The sequence below is a fragment of the Solea solea genome, chromosome 12, assembly GCF_958295425.1.
Source record: "Solea solea chromosome 12, fSolSol10.1, whole genome shotgun sequence".
In the NCBI taxonomy this organism is placed as follows: domain Eukaryota; kingdom Metazoa; phylum Chordata; class Actinopteri; order Pleuronectiformes; family Soleidae; genus Solea; species Solea solea.
This window is the reverse complement of record NC_081145.1, coordinates 14,201,341-14,214,605: the sequence shown is the minus strand read 5'-3', so window position 1 is coordinate 14,214,605 and position 13,265 is coordinate 14,201,341. Positions and strand designations below refer to the sequence as shown.

Genomic DNA, 13,265 nt, shown 5'->3' with positions numbered 1-13,265 from the left:
TCACAGAGGAGTGCACGTAGCTACTTTTGATTTATGTGTCCCAGTGTCCTGACTGTGGTTTTCTGCTTTAATCTTTCATTTTTTTGCTGGGTGAGTGTCTCGTGCCCACCAGCACAGTGGGCCACTAAAGTTAAACTGTAATTGTCCTGTAAGCTGCTCCAAAGAATTAAACATTCAACAAATCATCTCCTGTTGTTGTGCTCCTCGCATCCTTCAGTGACCTCAGACGCTGTGACGACCCAGAGCTTCCTACAGCTTCCCAGCGATTTCTTGTTTCCCCTTTTTGTCTCCAAGGCTTGCATGTCACTGTGGGATACATTATATCCACTTCAAAGCACAGGAAACACACATGTACTTTTTTTTTTTGTTCAATCAAAGAGATATTTCAGGCATATGCATACAGTACTGCATTCAAAGCTGAAGTGACACACACACTTTAAAATGCAGAGAAAGCAGTGGCTGTGTTTATGTAAGTGGCGGATTTTCACAGCTGCTTAAGTGTTTTTTCTGAGGTAAACCGCAGATTGTCTCGGCGATTCAACTGTGTGATCCGCCGGGAACCTCCATGTATTAACATTAATCTGACTCCATTGAGCTGAGCTACAATTTGTCAAGAAGAACAACTGCAGCAATTTCCTCACAAAGGATTTGGACTCTTTGTGCATTCTGCCATCAGGAGCTCAGATGAGTCACGCAGCACAAACAAGCGCTGGGATTTTCAATTTGTCAAAAAGGCTGGCTGATCCTGTATCCCATAGGAGCTGCATGTCTTCCTCTCGCTCTCATTCATAAAAAAAAATTAAAAATGAAAGGCAAATCAAAGACCCACACCCACTTTATTATAGGGCCCACACCGAGCATCTGCTCCAACCCTCCCATACAAAAGATGCAGCACGTGCGCACATCAGTGGCAGGCGACAAACTGAGAAAGTTTCGAAAGCTTGCGAGGGTTTCATGTCTGTGAGGACATTTCGTTGTATAAGACGTTGCAACAATTTGTTTCTCATTTCTCAGACAGAGTCTGTTGGCCAATAAAAAACTCTCCCTGGGGTGTGAAACACTTGCTGGTGGCCTCAGTTGACTTTCCACTGCAGTGAGAAAACGTGTCCTCTCCTGTGTGTGTGTGTGTGTGTGTGTGTGTGCAGCAAGTAGATATGGGTGTGTATATGAGAGCGTTTAGGTGCTGCTGGCAGGGGAACATGTTTGTGTGTCTTGTCTTACTAGCAGCTGTCCTGTACTGTGCATGAGCTGTGTGTATGACTCAGCTCAGTGTAACCTGGCCATTGGCCGTATGCTGTCCTCAACCCAAATGTGGAACTACAGTGACGTGCATGTGCGTGTGTGTGTGTGTATGTGTGCAGGTACTAAATTGGGACAAAAAACTCACACAGGCTTTCCACGCCATCATTCACATTATCACTGTTTGCCACGAATCGCTTACCCAGGCACGGGGTTTGGTTAGGGCTGGGAGGGAGGAGAAAAACGACTGGAATGTTCCTAACTCTGTGAACAGCAACTGAAACCGCTGCTGGGAACACAAACGTAAACACAAACATGTGAGCCGTGACGGCGCTGGATCAGACCTTCAAGACACATGCACAGACTGGATGTGCAGCGTGTGCCGTTGCAAAATATTAAGTCCATGTGGTGATTCATAGCTGTGTAATCACACTGTTACATAACTTTTCCTGTAAGATCTTCAAGGTCGTGGATAAGGATTAAAACCTTAATGCGTACAGTATTATCTATCTACTGTATCTATCTATCTATCTATCGACCGACATATTCTACTCAAGTAAAAGTACCACTATTTTGATAACATTTTACTTGAGTCCAAGTGAAAGCAGTGGTTTAACTTAAGTTAAAGTAAGAAAGTAGCTTGTTTAAAATGTACTCAGGTTAAAAGTTACTTAGTTACTTTTTTAACAAGGTTAGGGTTATTTCTTGTGTCGTGCAAAAATCTCACATGAATTGTTTTTAATTAAAGGCAAACCCTTACAAATTAAACTGCTGATAAAATATGTACACACTTAATGTATCAGTCAAAATCTATCTATCTATCTATCTATCTATTTATCTATCTATCTATCTATCTATCTATCTATCTGTGACTGATAATGTGACTGCACGTAGTGTGGGCATGCAGCAGCAGCAGCAGTGTATCAGTGCCAGTTGTGTGTGGTAAGGCTCAGCCAATAGCATTTAGAACTGGTGTTGGAGGTTATGCAGTCAGAGCAGAGGTTATACTGGGTGGGTTTTCTTTTCTTTTTTTTGGGGGGTAACTTTAAAAGGCTGGACTTCCGGGCATAATGACATGCACTTTTTCACTCCCCCTTCTGTGGTTTCTCTCCTGTCCAGGCAGTTTCTGTCAGTCACATGCGCTTTAGTGGGAGAGAAAGCACTCTGACCATTTTCCACGCAGACACTGTAGTTCACATGCAGGAAGTTGAGTGTCTGGCAGTAAAACTCCCTCTGTCTCTTTGTCTCTTTTTCTCTCCATCTCCCTCTTTCCCTCTCTTTGCATGTGTGAGTGTGTGTGTGTGTAGATACTCTAATGTTTGAATGGCTGCCAGAGCAGCTCGAGCAACAGTGGGACATCTATCTGCAGGGCTGAACGTTACATGTGACTGGGGTATATTTTAACTGGGTTATGTAAGTGCTCCATCACACACAGATGAGGAGGGCTAAAGCGTGATGCAGAGGACTGTGAGCTCACCCCGAGCGTTGCCTTCGCAGCACATTGAACAATTCCTTCACTGAGCTGGAACTTTGGTCAGTTTGCACAGACTGTTCTCTGATGTGATCCACCATTGTTAAAGCTTCTTTTTTTTTGTCAGTAAACATGTTGTTTTCATGTGATGTAACATTCTGAGTTAGGTGTAATGTCATCTTATTGTGAAGGTTGGATAAGAGAGAACTGGTAGGTCCACTCTTGTTACATTCAAACCAGTGTCAAATGAGTTCACTCAATGCTGATCAAGCCTTAATGGATTTAACGATATTCCCGTGCTGCACAGATTTGATTTATGTCAATACAGATAGAGGAGATAGCGACATTGCGCTAGTAAAGCGAGACAGCTCCAAACAGGTTGGAGTATGACTGAAAACACAGGTTTTAGAAGTGAATTTCACTGCTCAAAAAACCCCAGCCATTCAGCAATTTGATGGGGTTAAGGTTTCTTTCACCTGCCCCTGCAGCACTGACAGTGTATATACACAAATGATCCCTCAGTCAGGCCTGTTTGCAGATGAATGAGGCAACATACAAAAACCACACAGAGGTAGAATAATATCAACAGTCTTGTGTAAAGTACATAAAAGGAATGCTTGAGTAAAAGTACAAGTGTCTTACAAGTCATTTTTTTTTTATAATAACACTTCAGTAAAAGTCTTAAAGTATACAGTATGTATAGTACATTTACTGTACTTAAGTAGCAAACGTAATTTTCTGATATAAAATGTACTTCAAGACACAACCCTATGCTGCAGAGTGTGAATGAGGTTCAGTGAAAAGTGAAAAAAATTACTCTTTATAAATACAGACAATATAAATACCAACACTTCTTCTTCTGATTTAATTTGGTAGTAACGAGTAACAAAGAGAGTTAGAGGAAATGTAGTGGAGTAAGAGTAAAAGTTGCTAGAAATAGAAATAACAAAGTAAAGTACAGATGAATGTTGTACTTCAGTACATTCCATTACACCACTAAATATCAACAATAACAAATATTATTAACGTGTTACACGCTGTAGCTTCAAATATTGATTCTTCCATGAATTGTAATCACATGGTGTGAAATAGATAATTTGATGGTCCTAACATGGAGACATGATGTAGACCTCCTGCTAGATTTTCTTGGTAGACTGACCAAGTCTGGGTGTGGGTCTTCATGTGGAGAGCTGATGAGATGGCTGACAACAGGCTGGCTGCCAATTCTATGTCCAATGTAGAACTACCCACGCTCCCTCTGCTCGCACTTTTATGGGATCATTATGTGGGTGTTTCAGCGCGAGATGGTATCTAGAAGTGGTGTGATATGGGCCGATAATTTTCTCTGAGTGAGCCGTCCAACCTCACTCAGAGAGGAGCAGATGATCATAGTTAGTTAATAGCTACTTTTGACCTGACACTTCATCAGAGGCCTGCTCTTGCTGCACGACAGAAGGTTTGTGGCGTTTTAATTGGTAAAGACAGTTGTTGTGCACCTCAGACACATACATCGGCCTATAGCCCGTACTATCGCCAATGGAAATGCAAAATAACCGCGCCGTGCCGAGGCAAGGCATGAAAAGGGGCTTTATACCCAGCTACTTGTTTGTTTGTTTTTTAGTTGTTGATTGTTTTTGAAATCATTATTTCTATGTAAAAAGCTTTAATTGTGTAGTAATGCAAGTGCATTTTATTGTTATCTTTCTTACTTACGTCTTAATCATGTCATCTATAATAAAAAGCCAGTGATAGTTGTTGAATGTCATAAATAATATTAGTCATGTGAGCTATGAGGTGGATCACAGTCTATGTCACGGTGCAGCTGAAGAGTCAGAACTCAGAGATTTCCACTCGGAACAGATCTTCAGTCGCGGAGTTTGTTTGTGGGTAGCACGTGTCCTTGGTCACAGCCCAGGTGTGAGGTTTCTGCTTTCCATACCAACACGGAAAAGCTTTAACAAGAGCGTCATGGATTTTTTTTTTTTGTATTTTATTGCACTGCACTTGCATAACCTTGTGAGGCCCACATTAAGGTTACAGTTCTTTTCTTTGGCTGTCATCCCAACCTTTTCAAAGAACTACCTGGCATCTTATTCATTGCTGATCAACAAAGGCCAGAGAGGAGCTTGCTTCTCCTGCATTACCTCCTTTGCAACAGACACATCAAGATGGCACTTAAATTGACGGCTGCACCCTGTACTAATGCACCTCTTTTTATGCATGAGCTGAAATGAGGCAGTGCATATATAATGGACTTCAAATGTCGACAACACACACTGCACGTTCACAGTGTCGTGTGCAGGGATGAAGTCTTGTCAGAAACATTCACTGGCGAATGATTGCACACAGCATGGTTCAGGTCCGCGGTGACAGGGTGCACAAGGCGGCTGATTCTCAAAAGCGAGAGATGCAGAGTGAGAGAAGCTTGGAGGAGTGAAGTGAGATAAGGCGGCGGAGGAGGACAGGTGTCAACGTGTGGTTGCTGCAGAAAGTACATGTGGAAGGAGCATGAGGAACCTGAGGAAATGAGGGTCTGACTTACTGCTGCTGCTGCTGCATCGCCCTGGTGCAGCTCTGTGCTTATTCTGGAATACACGTGACTCTCTCTCTCTCTCTCTCTCTCTCCCTCGCGCTCTCTCTGTCTGTCTCTCATTGTCTCTCTCACGCCTCTGCCCCCAGCAACGTTTTTCTCTCACACTCACACAGACATACCTCCCGTCACTCTACGCTCAGTACATACTGTATTTATACTCCTTCCGCTAATTCCTCGAGTCAATCACCTCAGCCTTTTCGCCCGCCCATCTGTCCCTTATGTCATCAGTTCTTTACCCGTAAGTACTCACATGTGCACCAGCGTCATCGTCATCATCATCATCATCATCATCGTCACTTCTCCACATCATGTTTCACTGAATCCTAATTTGAGTTGTTGTTTTTTTTAGGTATTTTAAAAAAGGACTTCATGTTTCACATATTGGTTATGTGTTTCTCTGCCATGACATGAAGACAGCACGTGGCCGATTATGAGAATTAACATGTTTTTTTTCCCCCCTCTTTTTTTCCCCCCTGTGCTTCAGGAAAAAGTCACAGCTATGAACAAGTGCTGGAAGATCCAGACAGCAATTTTAAACTGCCACTGACATCACAGCGAACATGATAATGAGGTGATATTTTTTTCTGTCACTGTCAGATTTCAGTTTCAGTCCTGAGGTGCAATGTTTTAGTTTGTTTACCTTTAGTATAAAACTGTGAGCACTGTGGCCAAATACTGCTGTAGTTTACCAGATCATGTATTTGCCATTTGTATTATGTGCACTTACAAACTATCAAGTCCTCTACAGACAGTACGGATATTTTGATATTTTGACATAACTGGTAACATTGTGGAAGGTTTTGCTCTAATCAAATGTTCCTGTGAGCCAATCTGCACAATCCATTGAGCAACAATTACATTTGTGCAGGTGTCCACCTGTCAAAACTCGGGTCTCGACCATTGTGACAGTGTGTGTCCTGCATATGCAGTCTTCTTGTGACATTTTGAAGAAAAATAAATTGCCAGTATAGGTTGAAAATATTGTTTAAATGCTGTTTAGCTTCATTTTTATAGTATTGTTATTATGGTATGGCATGCTGGCTCACACATGCTGTGTTCATGGATTTAGATCCAGACCGAGGCATCCACAAAAAAAAAACGGATGTCAGCTTTTTCAATGTATTTTTAAGATTTAGACAATTGTAACATTCCAATGTCACCCGAATAGAATATTTTGAAACTACAGGCAAAAAAAGCAATTTAATGACTGAATATCAGGCATATGAAATGGTCAAATGTTTGGGATTTTCCCCTGCAGCGCTTCAGTCTTCTGTCTGTGGACACTGGCCCGGCCTGTGAACTGGGCGGGTGAAGTGTGGAAAATTCCACGTTTTCTGGAAAACGAGCAGTTGCGTGTGTTTACTCCTCCGTCTCTCCAGAGACATTAACTAGGTCAAGCACAAATGAATCTGCCAGCAGCCTAAAGAGTAGTGGTGATGGGGGGAGAGGGATTTGGGGGGATGGGGGGGCTGCTCTCTGGGCACAAACCTCGCAGTCAGGACAAAGTTGCTGTTACCATATTTTGCTTCAAAACCTTCCCCACGGCCCATGAACTTTCTGAATTCGGGCAACATCAGCCGGAGCTCAGCTCTGACCCTGGTTTAACAGTTTAATGGTCACGCAGCTAATTGTGTATTGGCACAAATTGAACCACTCAAGGACACTGATCATTACAGCTTTTTGTTCTTTTGCTGCACGCCTCAAGGCTTTCTGTTCCCGTGCAGTACAATTGTTTTCATTAATGCATTTTTCTTTGTTCATGTGAATCTCCTTGAACTTAGAATTCACACCCGAGCTACGCCTATATTCTTTTAATTTATTCAATAAGATGTGTCCATGTAGTGAGACTGTGGGTTATTTCATCAGATGAAGCTTCTCAGTTCCTCCAGTCATTAATATATGCAGACAATATACAGTGTGTTTTGGTAATAGCAATGCAAAACTCTTTTATGTGGGTATGCATATTTAAATAACTCTCAATCAGGGAGCAGAGACAGGGAGACACATTATTGCGTAAGGAGGACACATGATGCAATGGGAAAAATCTGGTTAATTTTAGTTCTGAACCTGTCAGACACTCGTGCATGTTGGTAAAGGGGTGTGAACTTGAGGGAAATGGCCTCAAAACAAAGAGAAGCACATGAGTTTGACATCTGATCCTCAGAAAAGGTTTCGGGCTAATTTACACGTCTGCTTTTCCACAGGGTCAGTAGGTTCACAGTGTCACAGATGGCTGAGCCTAGGAGCTGGTATGTCTTAGGAAAGAGAGGCGGGGGGATGTCCTTTCACCAGGTCAGTGGGTTTGTGTAGTTTTGTGTGCGTACCTGCTGCCTGTAACACTGCGGTCAATTGTGAATTTCTCTGTGAGATGAATAAAGTATCTATCTATCTATCTATCTATCTATCTGTATATAAGTGTGTTTGCATTAGTGTCCAAGATTTCTTTACAAGAAGCAAATGAGTGGATTAGTGCATATTTATGAATGGAAATTTTGATTTGGAAGCGCCGCTTTCCACCTTACACAAATTAATTAACGAACCGGCAACGATGTAATCCAATTTCCGCTGCATCTCATTTACAGATGTATGTTATAGTGGAGGGGTCAACGTAACTGATGTAAGAAGAGTAATGAGATTCAACAGCTGAGAGAGGGAAGCAGGAAGCAGGAAGCAGAGCCACACATTACCAGCTGGACCCAAAATGACAAATGACGCTTGTGTCTCTCAACAGTTTTTTCTCTTGCACCTGATAAGGAAACACTCGAGAAGTGAAGTGAATGCACACTTACTGGTGACCTTTCATTTGTCCTTGTCCTCAGGAGCTGCCTGTGTGAGGCAGTCAGGGTTTATGCAATAAAGTGAAAGGAAAATGTTCCAGTGCACTTTAAATACCCATGTTTACTAGGTGTCTCTTAAAGATAATGCAAAACGACACACATCTCCATCCACCATTAAAGAGACTACTACATGTACGGTGTTGTGTCAGTGTTATCTGCTCCAATAATGTAAGATCTGTGAGCGAGCTAATGGAATCCCAGAGGTTACTCCGGGACGAGGGACGTGTATTGTATGAGTTGAATTTTTAACTGTGGGAAAAAAGTGACATTTCTTGTTTCAGCTGTAACTGTCACTTCACACGTTTTAAATCACCAACTCAACCTCTGATTCACTGCAGGTTGTTGTTGGACTTGTTCTTCTGTTTTCCTTGCAGCCATATCAACCATACAAGCCTGAATTAATTTTGTGACACAATTGGAACATTACAGCTCTTACATAACCCGATTAAAAAAAACAAAAACAAAAAAACATTCAGAACAAATTGTACTACAAGTCACATGACGTGAATACAGTCAACCCACAAGGAAATGCCGTTTTTTGAAATTTGATAGGAAAGTTTTCAGTCACTTGAGCAGGAAAGGTACTGGGAACAAAGACCTTCTGTCTAATTTTACCACACCTGACCTGACCTTTGACACTGCCTATTGAGTCAGAATGTAACAGGACACAAGAGGTATGAAATGTGAGGTCTCGCTTGACCTGTCAGAGAATACATTTTCTCAAACATTCATGGAGATCCGGCTAAAATGTCACACCGGAGCCATATGTGACGCAGGGAATCCTGTGAGCGAGGTCAGAGGACACAAGGTTCACTGTGAAACACTGTACGTCAGCTCAGGTGCATGTGCAGTGCAGTCCAGTGACGACATGTAGCCTAACAAAATATAAAGCCCATGTCTATAAAAGTTTGGACACATTTAAACACAATCTTTACACTTGTTAAAACGTGTTAAATATAAATGAATACCTGCACCACACTGAAAACAAGCTGAAACAGAGCTTTTCCGCTGGATCCCATCACCAATTCCTTTAATTGCACTTTTTAATCGTTCAGCAGTTGCAGATACCAGTTGTTGCAGTCTTGCAAGTGGAATGTTTGTCTATTCTTTCCTTATACAGGACTTAATCTGCACATCAGTGTGTGGTTGTTGTTGTTGCACCGTGCATTTTCAATATGTGACAGATCTGGAATGCAGGCAGGACAATCACGTACACACACTCTATGTCTGTGAGAAAAAAGCCATGTGGAGACTATTTATTGTCACATTTTCCCGAAAGTTGCTTTCAGTGATGTCATCTCTCTGCTCACCCTAAGATGACCTCAGCAGAGAGGACCACCTCTTTGTGGACTCATGGCTCCTGGTTAGATAAAGGGTATTACTTTCAGACTCCTTTAAGACTGAGAGAATCACGTCACTGACCAAACACTCAGCGTATATTAAATGTGATATTTTAAACGTAGGAAATCTATTTTCATCGTATTATTTAAAGAGTATAGGATCACAACATGTCTTTTGCCGCTGAAGATGACGGGGTTAATGACAAGGCAGGGACAGTTTGTTTGTTAGCAAACTCCCATAAAAGTAAGCATGCATGCATTCAGATCAAGGCTTCTTCATTTTGTCGCGTATACAAGGAAATCAGAGGTGATCCACCTTTGCTGCCCGTGGCACACAAAGTTGAAGATTGGCCTGTTTGCTGTTTTCCTCTTGTTCCCCTAGCTTAGAAACATTATTATGCAAATAAACAGGAGTTGAAAGCCTGTCATTGTGAGACGCACGCACACATGTGCCCATGCTGTGACTCACATGCCTCATTCAGCAGTGATCCATGCTCACGTCAGAGGCAGCTGGCTGTCCTCCTACACCCCCTGCAGACTGTGACCATTTGAGCAGGCAACCTGGAAGAAACCTTGTGGTCGGTGTGTCTCATTACCTGGTCACATGCGGGGGGGGGGGGGGGGGGGGGGGAGCCAACCTACCCATGTTGTACAATATCACGGCGGCAAGCTCTGATTCTGTCGTAGCCTGAAGCCGAGCCACGAAGCACCTTCACTAGCTTTAGTGCTCCAGTTACTCCTTCACATGCTCTCCGGGCCGCAGCTCTGTGGCCCGTGTTGACGCTCCGGCTGACAGACACAGAAATAGCTCCACAAATAGACCCGTCCTCTGTCTCACAGGGGAGCAGTAGCCCCACTTCTGTGTGCTCTTGCCTCCTATTTCATGTTTGCCTCGGGCCAAAACAAGTTAGAGGAGAACCACAGGGAAATCAAATTTGGAATTATTAGATAGTACAGAAAGTATCACAAAAGAAAGAGGACGAAATGTGCGCACAAATATATATTGTTGTAAAAAAAACAACAACAACTGGACTTTGCCTGTCAATAACACATCCTGGGGCATCTTAATATAAAATAAAAGCAAAATGATGGTTGCATTTACCTCGCCATACGGTACCTAACCTGCGTGCAATGTAATGTAGTGTTAAATATACTGTTGTAGATATGGTATCCTCGTTTTAACAGGATGTATGTCAAATCTAGCTGAAAGAGGATTAATACTGAGCTATATAAGCAAGGTTTGCATTTAAAACTGTAATGAAATCTTGATATGGTTTTCCAGCGTGGGAAAAGACTGCCAACAATGAATCAATGAGTCAAACCTCCATCTGTTAGGCATTTCCTAAGCCATGTCTATTTCTCCCCGTTTATGTTGGCTTTTTGGTGATCATGTTGTGACAGACACAAACAATGTCTCACCGTCTCCCTGGAATCTCTGCGTCCTCAAGCTGTCTCTGTCCCGCTGCCCTGGAGGAAGGATGCTGGACTGCATCATGTCTCCTCGTCTCAGTTGTCTCTGCTGTGTATCATTTGAAAATGAGATATTGTGGAGCAGTTACGGGTAGAGATTGAATATACTACCCATATATAATGGCTTGACAATTAAACATCTTTGGTTTTCATATGAACCTTAGGCAAGGGCCTTGGTTGGTGGAGGCCACCATAATACTGCTATTATACTATTATAACACCGTGTGTGTATGTGGCCGTCTGCAGTGCCTCAGGTATGGACAGCTCGTTTTAATTTCTCTTAATCTATGTACTTTTACTTGTGAGTTCCCTAGATTTTACATGAATAAAAAAAGACTTTGGCTTATAATACTGACTCCTGCTCCTGAAACATACAGAGTAATAGACCAAAGCACAGGCTACTGTACATTATTAAATAGAATGTGCAGGACCCTGAGGGCATGGCTCACACCTACCACAGCAGGTGTGAGATCACACAGAAGCACAGAGACTGAATCATCCCTGCATGGTGATAAAGTATTCCCATATTTAACAGGGAGTTCTGCACAGACATCTCAGGTTCAGAGGTGTTAACACTTGTCACTTCATGCGTCTGAAAACCAGATAAGATTTCTCTGCATTCCAATCCTCATGTGGTCACATGGAAATATCTCCCACAGACAGATTGGAATCCAACTGTATCTACTGTACACTGCGTTTTCAAATATGTGGCTGTGTGCTGGACAAAGAGGTGGGAGAACTTGCGTATGGGAACATGGTGAAGCAGGACTTCATCTGTATCACAATCTCACTGGCATTACAAAAGTGCAACAACAGTAAGGGGGTCGTATTATGCTTGCATTAATATTGATGCGCGATAATAGAAACTTAAGAATTTACAACTCGTTAAAGAGAAGATAACACATGCTCCACTGTCTCGGCTGCATTATTCATCGCCGTTGTAGAGTCAGTTTACAGGCAACAACTCACTGAGACTCTTTACAATACAAAGCTTTAGGTCACAAAAAGTAGCACAGCTACTGATTAATGGCTCTGTGTCGCACAGCTCACATGTCCTGCTCACATGTGGCAGATAGGATCAATACAAGCTCACAAATAGAACACGCAAAAAAAAAGAAAAACAGAGAAGAAAACACAGACTCTGCCTCGTTTTTATCATTTCCGCGTGTCAAAGCCTCATCACCCCCCCTCCCCTCCTCCCATCCATGGGTGAGTCGTCAGTGGATGGATACTGGAAATGCCTACCATGGCTGACCTTATAAGGCTGTCAGGAAACTGCTGAATTTGGGTTTCAAGACTTGTACAGCTGCCCCTTTTACCACCACTGCTTCAACCCACCCCCCACCCCACACCCTCTATTACTGCCAGCATCCTGCCGTCATCAGCTCATATTTCACACAGGGAAAAGACCTGTGTTGCTGAAGCCTCACACCGGTGTTTTCGCGACATGAATCCCAAAGATAACACCCTGGATTTTTTGCCTGCTGTCATTCGGAGAAAGAGCATCTTCTCTTGACATGAGTGAATCTGCTCCTGCTCATGGCAGAATGCAGATGACATGTTGTTTCCGTCATGGACACATCGTGACACCAACTCTGTTAAGTTGCATACAAGTAAACAACTTCTTTGTCATTTCACAGACTCGTTTCATAATCATATAAACTTCCTCTTGCATCCAGGAACAGTTATCAAATGGTTGATAAAACCTGACTGACAGGATGGTTTGAACATATCTGTACTGGGAATTTCCTGTTTTTGAAAAAGCAGCCTTGTCAGTGTTTTAAGGTCGTAACCACTGGCTCATTGGAACGTGTTTGAACCCACTGAGCAGCTGCAGCATTCTAGATTACCGTATACTACCATAAACTGGCTTTTGAGATCAGGAAGTATATGGGGGAAAAAAAGGAATAGAACGCCTTGTTGCTCCACAAGTGTTGCACAAAATCTGATAGATTTCCTCGAGCAAGGCAGGATTGGCTGCGTCTGAAGATTACAGGCCTGAACATGAAAACCTCGGTGCGTGTGGGGGTGAAAAGAAAATGAGCTCACAAGACCTTTAAAGCCAGTCCATTATCTCTGTTTGAAGCTACAGTAGCCGCAGCATTACAGTAACATAGTAACAACATGGTTAAAGTATAGCAGGGTTTCTCAATCCCTGGGAACCCACATCCCTGCATATTTTAGAAGTTTCCCTGCACCAACACACCTGATTCAAATAAATAGGTCATCAGTCTTCTGTAGAGCTTACTGACGAGCTGACCATTTGAATCAGGTGTGTTGGAGCGGGGAAACCTCTAAAACATGGAGGCCAGTGG

The 13,265-nt window shown here is 42.7% G+C and overlaps 1 long non-coding RNA gene across 2 annotated transcripts; it reads left to right on the top strand.

Moving 5' to 3' along the window:
• The first annotated feature begins 2,663 nt into the window (after positions 1–2,663).
• On the top strand, positions 2,664–8,148 carry LOC131470357 (uncharacterized). Of its 2 annotated transcripts, none has more exons than XR_009241882.1 (4): positions 2,664–2,772; positions 5,788–5,874; positions 7,508–7,595; positions 7,886–8,148. It is a non-coding gene; the product is annotated as an uncharacterized LOC131470357 (long non-coding RNA). The 2 variants fall into 2 exon arrangements; XR_009241881.1 differs by lacking the exon at positions 2,664–2,772 and adding an exon at positions 4,349–5,541.
• The last annotated feature ends 5,117 nt before the right edge of the window (positions 8,149–13,265 follow it).